The following is a 7721-nucleotide window of genomic DNA, read 5'->3' on the forward strand; positions in this document are numbered from 1 at the left end:
GTCTGGGGAAGCAGGGAAAGGTCTTGGGCCCCTCCTCACCCCAAGACTTCCACAGTCATGCCAGCAGGAGAGGGTCCCTCCCCCTTTCTCTTCCGGAGCCTTCCTCCCCATTGTGGTCCCCTGGCTCTGCTGCTCTGCCCACCCTGGGTGCCTGCCTGGGCCTGGGGAGCCATCCGCTAATCCCCACTAGGGATTAGCCAGCCGGGCCAATGAGCATTTTAGTAGTAATTGTCCTTCTTACGTTTCTGCAACACTCGGCTTTCACATCCATTATCCCGCCTGATCCTCACAGCAGCCCTGAGAGATGGGCATTAGTGGTGCCATTTCAGATGAAAAAAAAAAAAAAGAAAGGAAGGAAGAGAGTGGGTTTATCCCAGGTCATCAGGCTAGAAAAAGCCGAGCCAGCACCAAACCAAGGGGGCGGGAACTGAGGGCCAGGTGTTCTGTGTCCTCTTTCTGCTATAACATCCCGGACTCAGGAAAAACATCCGAGACCCAAAGGAGTGAATTTAATTTAATTTAATTTTATATTTCATTTCATTTATTTTTTGGCTGCACCATGCGGCATGCAGGATCTTAGTTCCCGGACCAGGGATCGAACCTGTGCCCCCTGCAGTGGAAGCTCGGAGTCTTAACCACTGGACCGCCAGGGAAGTCCCAGGAGTGAATTTTTAATGAGGGGATATCCAGCCCCTGTGAAAGTCATGGGGTTTGTTTTTGGCTGCGTGTATCCTTTTAGGAGTTTGTCAAATTATACCCCACGCACCGCTGCCTCCTCCTGGGGTGGGAGGGGGCCGGGTGGGGCACAGGGCTAGTGTCACAATCTCCCCAAATGAGATTCCATCTCCCTGCTGAGGTTGGGAATCTGGGCAGTAAATTGGCGACGCAGACAAGCAACCACACCAGCGGGAAGGGCAATGGCCCATCCTGACGGTAACAAAGCATCAGTCTCCTTTGACACCTTCCGGGGCAGAGTTGTGCCAGAGAAAAGTGAGTGGCAGCTGACGCCCTGGATAATCAGAGCTGGCCCAGCCCCTCCCAACAAGGATCAGAAAGGTCTTTGTAAATATGAATGAATCCTCCGCACCCTGTGAAGAGAGAGAGAGTGTTTTCCAAATGCATCAGCTGAAGGCCCAGGGGCTCAGGTGATGGCTTCCTGGCCCCCCCTCCCCCAGAGTCACCTGCCGAGAGGGGACCAGCGTCTGGACCACATCGCCAAGGCTTTGAGTGGCGCCCGGCTGCAGCCACGCTGGTCTGAGCCCTCCGCACTCCGGAGAGATCCTAGTCCCAGTGCACCTCCTCTGGAGACAACCATGTAGGGCTGAACTTCTCCCTACTCTTTTCTGTTTGTTTTGTTCCCTTCTGCAGCCGATGGTGGAGAATTTGAGTCATCTGCTGACCTGGGAAACCTCAGACTGAGGGTTTGTCAAAGACAGACTCGTACATAGCACTGGGGTTTCACTTCTAACTGCATTTCTCAAGGCCATTTCTGTGTCTCCGAGACAACGACCTTCTTTTCCACATCGTGTCCCTCAGCTCCTTCAAAGCTGAAAACCCTGAAATGGCCACCACAGTGCTTTGTAAACTGTGAAGTGGCACACGGATCTTAGTTCTATCACTCTCCTGCTTATTGGCGGAATTGCTTCTCAGTTTTTTGTGCTGCATCTCCATGGAATTGCATGATGCCTTAAGACACCAAAAAACAGTAAAGTGAGAGAAAGAAGAAAAAAAATGAAACTCCGGTGTTGAAATGAAAACATATTAGAAAATTGCTATTCTTGTGCTGCTAAAGGCCTAGGTTCCCGGGGGAAGTTCTTGTGACATTCATGTATTTAAGCTTTCCTGACGGGTCGTGGGTTCATTCCTTTAACAGGTTCAGCATTCTGAGGGGCCACAGGCCTCTCTGTCCCCGCCTTTTGGGGGTGAAGAGGTCAGGGGTTCCCGGATGGGTGTGACCACAGGGAAAGGATCTCTCCACCGAGGCTTGTCTTCACTTTCCCTGTTTCCTAAAGGAGCTGATCTGCCTACAATAATTCCTTCCGCCTCACTCCAGTGAGTTTAAATTTGCTGAAATCTCAGTCTCAGCTTCTCATCTTTCTAGTCCTGATGATTTTCAACAATAAGCTAAGAGGCTTGTTCAGATTCCAATTTCTTAGGGAGAAAAAGGGCAAAACAATTCCTAAAACCTCAAAACACTGAGTTTTCCTCACTCCCCCACAGGGCCGGGGGGGGGCCCGTCTCCTTCCAGAACCCGGATCCAGCGCAGACGAGGAGCCCTGTGCCCTGTGCCCTCGCGACACCCACATAAACGTGGTCCCCTCGGTTCCTGCATGACGCACCCTGACTCTCCCCGACTCTCCTCAAGGCTCGCTCTCTGCCCTGCTCCAAAGGGCAGCTCCCCAACCCCATGCCCAGCACTGCGCTGGCTTTGACCTTCAAGCCCTTCTGTGTCACCATCCCTGTCAACATCTGGCCCAGAGGCGACTTGGAGCTGCCCTGGGTGAACTCCCCGCACAGCCGAGCCCTCATTCCGCCACACGTCGCCTGGCGTCTCCCTGCCTGGCACGTAGTCCCAGAACGAACATGCCCAAACCCGCCTGGTTTTCTCAGTTTTCTGCTCTACTCCGGCCTGCTTCTCAGGGATGACCTCACTTTCCCTTACGAGTGTTTGTCTTTGGTCTGCTCTCCCTGGAAAGTGGAGGGTGGCTTCTACCTGTACCCGCTGAATTCTGCGCCCATTTGGAACCAGCCACGCTGGGTTATTCCCAGGAGCCTCCCCAGATGAACACTGCATCAAAGGGGACTTAAAACAGGCAGTTTGTCTTTCTGCGGCGTGAATGACACGGTGAAATATTAGCATCTGCGTGTTTTTACAGCCTGCTTTCAATGATACCAGCGAGCATCTATTGATGCATCAGGCACGAGTCACATATTTTACCTACTTTATCTCGTTTGATTCTCATGATAACCCTTTTGCATGAGATTCTTAGTATTACCTTCCCTTTACATATGGGGAAACTGAGGCATAGAGTTTTTGTTGTTGTTGTTTTTTAATTTTTTTTAATTTTTAAATTTTTTAAGTTGTCCAGAATCACAGCTTGTAAGTGAGAAAGACCAGATTTGGCCCAGGGAATTCAGCTCCAGCCGTGATGGACCAGCGTCTTACACGTCATCACTTGTAGTACACTTCCTCATTGGAGTCAATTTGCCCCACCCCACCTTCATGGCATACTCCACAGGGACACTCCTACTAAGACTTTAATGCCTTAACCTTCAGGAAGAACTGATGGAGAGTAAAAGGAGGGAAACCTGTCCTTGGGGACTTGAGGGGGGTCTAGGTAAGGGGAAGGGGTTGGGAGACCTTCAGATTCTTCTACAGCAATGACAGCCTTGTCTATTCTCTGTTCTAAGGGCTGGGCACAGAATGTAGTGCTGTGAACCTGGGTCCTTTCTCATCTCTGACACCCACCAGCTGTGGCATTAGAAAATCATTTCTCCGCTCTCAGTACCTCAGTTTTCCCATCTGCAAAATGGGCATGATAATTTGTACATATATAAAATGGGTCATTGTAAGGGTAAATGAGATGAATATTGTGAAAGCACATGGTAAACTATAATGTATTGCGGAAATGTAATGAGGAGAATTCTTTGTTATTGGGTGATTCATATGGAGGTTAATATTCTAAAATTTTACCTCTGGGGTCCCCCTGCCCTCCCGCCCCTGGGACTTCTTTATATATCTTGGCCCTTTCAGGCAGCAGCAGGTAGGCGGTGAGGCTCATTACCTTGGCAAAGGGAAGCAGCAAAATAGAAGAGAGGAAAAGAAAGGGAAATTTTTTGGGCTTCATTTTCAAAAGTTTAGGCCCTTTCATGAGGGAATCTTCTGGGATGATGGAAATGTATTTTCTTGTTCAAACTGAATACTTAAAATCTGTGCATTTTATTGTATCAATATATAAATGACACCGAAAAACTCACATTGAAGCAAAACAAACTTAAGTCCTTAGAGGAGTAGAATGGACTTGGGCGTAGACAACATATTTGACAGAAAATGTGGGAAAAGAAAATACGGTGAGGGCAAGGTTTCCTTCCCTCCTCCCCAGACTCGGGGTTGGAAGGTCAGAAGGCAAGTGAGTGCTTAGATTGACAGGTGTCGGAAACAAGAGGCTGAGAGACCCATTTCCCAGGCTGTGAGCCTGAGGCTGGCGCTGAAATCCCCAATAAGCGTATAAGTTCCCAGACTTAGAAGAAAGGCTTCTGGGAGAAGAAATGGCACCGTGTGTCCGGTGGACAGGGCCTTTGTCCACCTCCCAGAGTTTTCTGTGACTAATGCAGCACAGGAGCTGCTGAATCGTGTCCATAAGTCTGTGAGTAACACCAGGAGGACCTGAGGGGCAAAGACCAGGAGATGGCCTGTGGACACATGGTGTGGACCTTCAACCAAGGGGCAGGTGGGACAGTGTCAGCTGATGACAGCGTGAGATGATGACGCTGAAGATGAGACGTCCCCCTTCCCAAGCCCTCAGTGCTATGGAATTCCCACCACCATCACTCTGCCCCCAGAACTTACGGGAACCCCAGAGAGAAGAGGGTAAGGGGACTCCAGCATGACTGAAGTTAGTTGTTACTATCCCAGAAGAGGGAGGGCTAGTAAAATAGAAAAATAAAGTTATGGTTTTTGCATATTTGATTTCTGAGAGTCATACCACTTCACTAGGTTTTCTTAGCTATAGCTTCAAATCATGTGATATACAAGGAGGGTCTCTGCAGGGTCCCCAAAGTGCTCTCAGAGCAGAACATGGTTTCATTCACTTACAGCAGACGCTTGAACTGCTACACAAGGATTTTCAGAGTTTAAAAAGAGGTGTTTCCATTAAGTATGCTTGTCATCTAAGTACCTTGGTAATGACATTATTTGGGTATTTATTTGTAATACTTGCTGAAGCCTAGCGCTGTGGGCAGCGGGATAGTGCATGTTACCTCCCTAGCCTTTCATGATTCATGGAGGCAACTTGGAAAATTGGTTTCCTTTTCAGAAGCATCCTTTCTTTTCCTCTCCCAGGAATTGGTGCTGAGCTCATCTCCCTGACGGAGGTCTGATGACGAAGGATGCCTGCTGGTTGCCCACCACAACATCTGGGAAGGTTTCCAGCTGCAGACCTCCTCCCGCCGCCCGCCCCTTCTTTAACACGTGATTTTGTGGATGTCACTGTCAGGGGGGCTGAGCACGTGGCAGGAGAAGAATGTGGGAGCAACCAGAGGTCTGGATCAGCCTTTAGTGAATCCTGTAAAGTCTGAAAACAAACACCAAGAAGGAGCCAAATCATGTAATAGCCTTAGTTGCATAGACGGAATTAACCAACACCAAACTATCTAAGCCGGACTCCAAGGTCATGAGCGCAGCTTGCTGCACGTGTAGTTGTCTGTGTTCTGCTAGTCGCTGGCTGTGTGCCTGCCTTCTTGGGGCTCAGTGTCCTCTCCTTCACAGTGGACACAAACAACATTTACCTTGTGGTGTTATTCTATAAAGGATTGAGTGAGGAAAGCACTTTGTGTCTAGAACTATTTAAGGATATAATATGAATATTGAGAGCTACACCATATTTGCTTTCTGTTATTGTAGGGCTCAAAAGTAAAACCTGTTTAGGGGTGTGTGTGTGTGTGTGAATCTTTTAGAAATCCCTCTAGAAAAAGATATTTGGGGAGGGGTGTAGCCATTTCCATCTGCATTGGAAATTCTGGCCTTCTTCAACTGTTTCATTTATATACAAAAGAGCATCTTGGTTCCAAACATTTTTAACCCTCCGGCTTTTTTCTCATTCATTCATTCACTCACTCAGCACACATCTGCAGACTGGCCTGGGACCACTGAGCCTCCATCAAGAAAACGGTCCCTGGGAGTTCCCTGGTGGCCTAGTGGTCGGGATTTTGGGCTTTCACTGCCGTGGCCCGGGTTCAATCCCTGGTCAGGGAAATGAGATCCCGCAAGCTGCGCAGCACGGCCGGAAAAAAAAAAAAAAAAAAAAGAAGAAGAAGAAGAAGATGGTCCCTGTTTTAGGCTCTGAAACCCACCCAGTTCCTGACGAGTGGTGCGTCAGGAGGCCCCAGGCCGGCAGTGGCTTGATGCTCAAAGTCTTCTAGGTGGGTCAGACAAGCTTTGGCTGATGCGTTGGTTCAGGAGGCCAGCACTGCCCTGGGCAGTTACAAGGTGACTATATATGAATTCTGGCCTTGAACAGCATGGAGGAGAAAAGTAGAGAAGCCAGAACCAGTGTCAGAGTCCTCGGGTCTCGCCTGGGGCCGGAGATGAGGGACAAAGCCGAAGGATGTAGAGCCGGGCGCGTGAGGAGAGGAGGGCGGCGGTGGCAAGCAGAGCCCCTGACAGAACATCCCAGGCTGGCTCGGATGCTGAGGGTCGAGGCGCCCACTCCCACTGGGGGTCCTCCTAGACCTGGGCACCCTGCTCCGCCAGGAACTGGGTTCTGATGGTCCTCCTCCCCCAAAGGGCTACACATCCTGCCTCTCTGCCTCCGGTCCTGCTGCTGGTCTGCACTCCTGGGACCCCGTCTGCTGCCGTCTGCCCCATCCCTGTTCGGGCAAATTCCCAGGCTTTTGGTCTTGTCTTGGCTGATAAGCCTTGTGTCCTGTGTCCTGTGGACAGAGTTCTGGGCTTCAGAGCCTCCTGGACCCGCCTCTGGGTCCATCCTAGGCTCGAGTTTCAGGCGCATCCCCTACTCCAGTGCCTGTGCTTTACTCCTGCCCAGAGCTCGCTGTTCTTGCCCTTCACGACATCGGACACGATCTGCGCATTTGTTTTTATTACTCATGTTTTTCTTCCCAACTAAATTGTCGCCTTCCTGAGAACAAGGGCCACGCTGGTTCTTTTTCCTCCTGCCAACTTTCTCAGCACCTAGCATGAGGTGTGCTCGCTGAACGAATGAATGAACAAAAGCAAATAAATGAATATGCACATAGCGTCATTCTAAAAAGTAAATTTAGGCAGTTTCCTTTCACGTCTGTTACATTCCTTGATTCTTGAACAACCTCTGAAGGATTAGACCCCTTTTTAAACTTGAGAGAGGAAAGGCCCAGACAGTGTTAATGGGTCCACTTGCTGGAGGCCACGTGGCATGTCTGGGCAGAGCCGGATGGAGCCCAGATCCTGGCACTGGTCACTCTAACCCTTATTCAAAAGTCTTGGGGGTGGACACACTCACGCACACATGCACACACACGATAACTGGGGGGGATGGAAAGGGTCCCAGGCCTGAGTGCAGGACAATGTACTATAAATAGTGACAGTCATGGCACATCCTTTATAGACCCCCGCCCTCCCCCTCCTCTCCGGCCCTGGGGAGATGCCTGTGGAGCAGGAAGCGTCGACTTTGACATTCCTGACATTTCAGTGTCCACCAGCCATGGTGACCGCTGTCCCAGAACTGTCCCTGTGGCGCCGGCCAGCTGAAGTCTTGTTGCAGGAAGAGCCTGAGGGCCGGAGAGGGGTCCCTACAGCTCCCAGAGCCTCCCTGGGGGCTTCCAGGCCCCACCGCCGACCCCGCGCCCCCAAGACCCCAGCACCCACACCCTGGCCCCCTTTCCCCTCCTGCTCCCTGGCACAGCCCGACCACCGCATGGTCATTTTCCGCGTCTGCGTCTCTGCTGCATAGGTAGAATTTCAAAAAGGACCCGCTCTTTTTTGGGATAATGGAGCATGAGATGCG

At 50.6% G+C, this 7721-nt stretch overlaps 1 protein-coding gene across 2 annotated transcripts in view; it reads left to right on the top strand.

Annotated features, from left to right (window-relative positions):
• LOC309612191 (uncharacterized protein) overlaps window positions 1-7330 on the top strand; it is a gene marked incomplete at its 5' end in the record, with an annotated part of 90525 nt that extends 83195 nt beyond the window's left edge. For both annotated transcript variants that reach the window (XR_014235036.1, XM_082357579.1), the window contains one exon: window positions 5063-7330. The remainder of the gene's footprint in view (window positions 1-5062) is intronic.
• Window positions 7331-7721: the final 391 nt, after the last annotated feature.

Source organism: Balaenoptera borealis (assembly GCF_965194805.1).
Source record: "Balaenoptera borealis genome assembly, chromosome: 15".
In the NCBI taxonomy this organism is placed as follows: domain Eukaryota; kingdom Metazoa; phylum Chordata; class Mammalia; order Artiodactyla; family Balaenopteridae; genus Balaenoptera; species Balaenoptera borealis.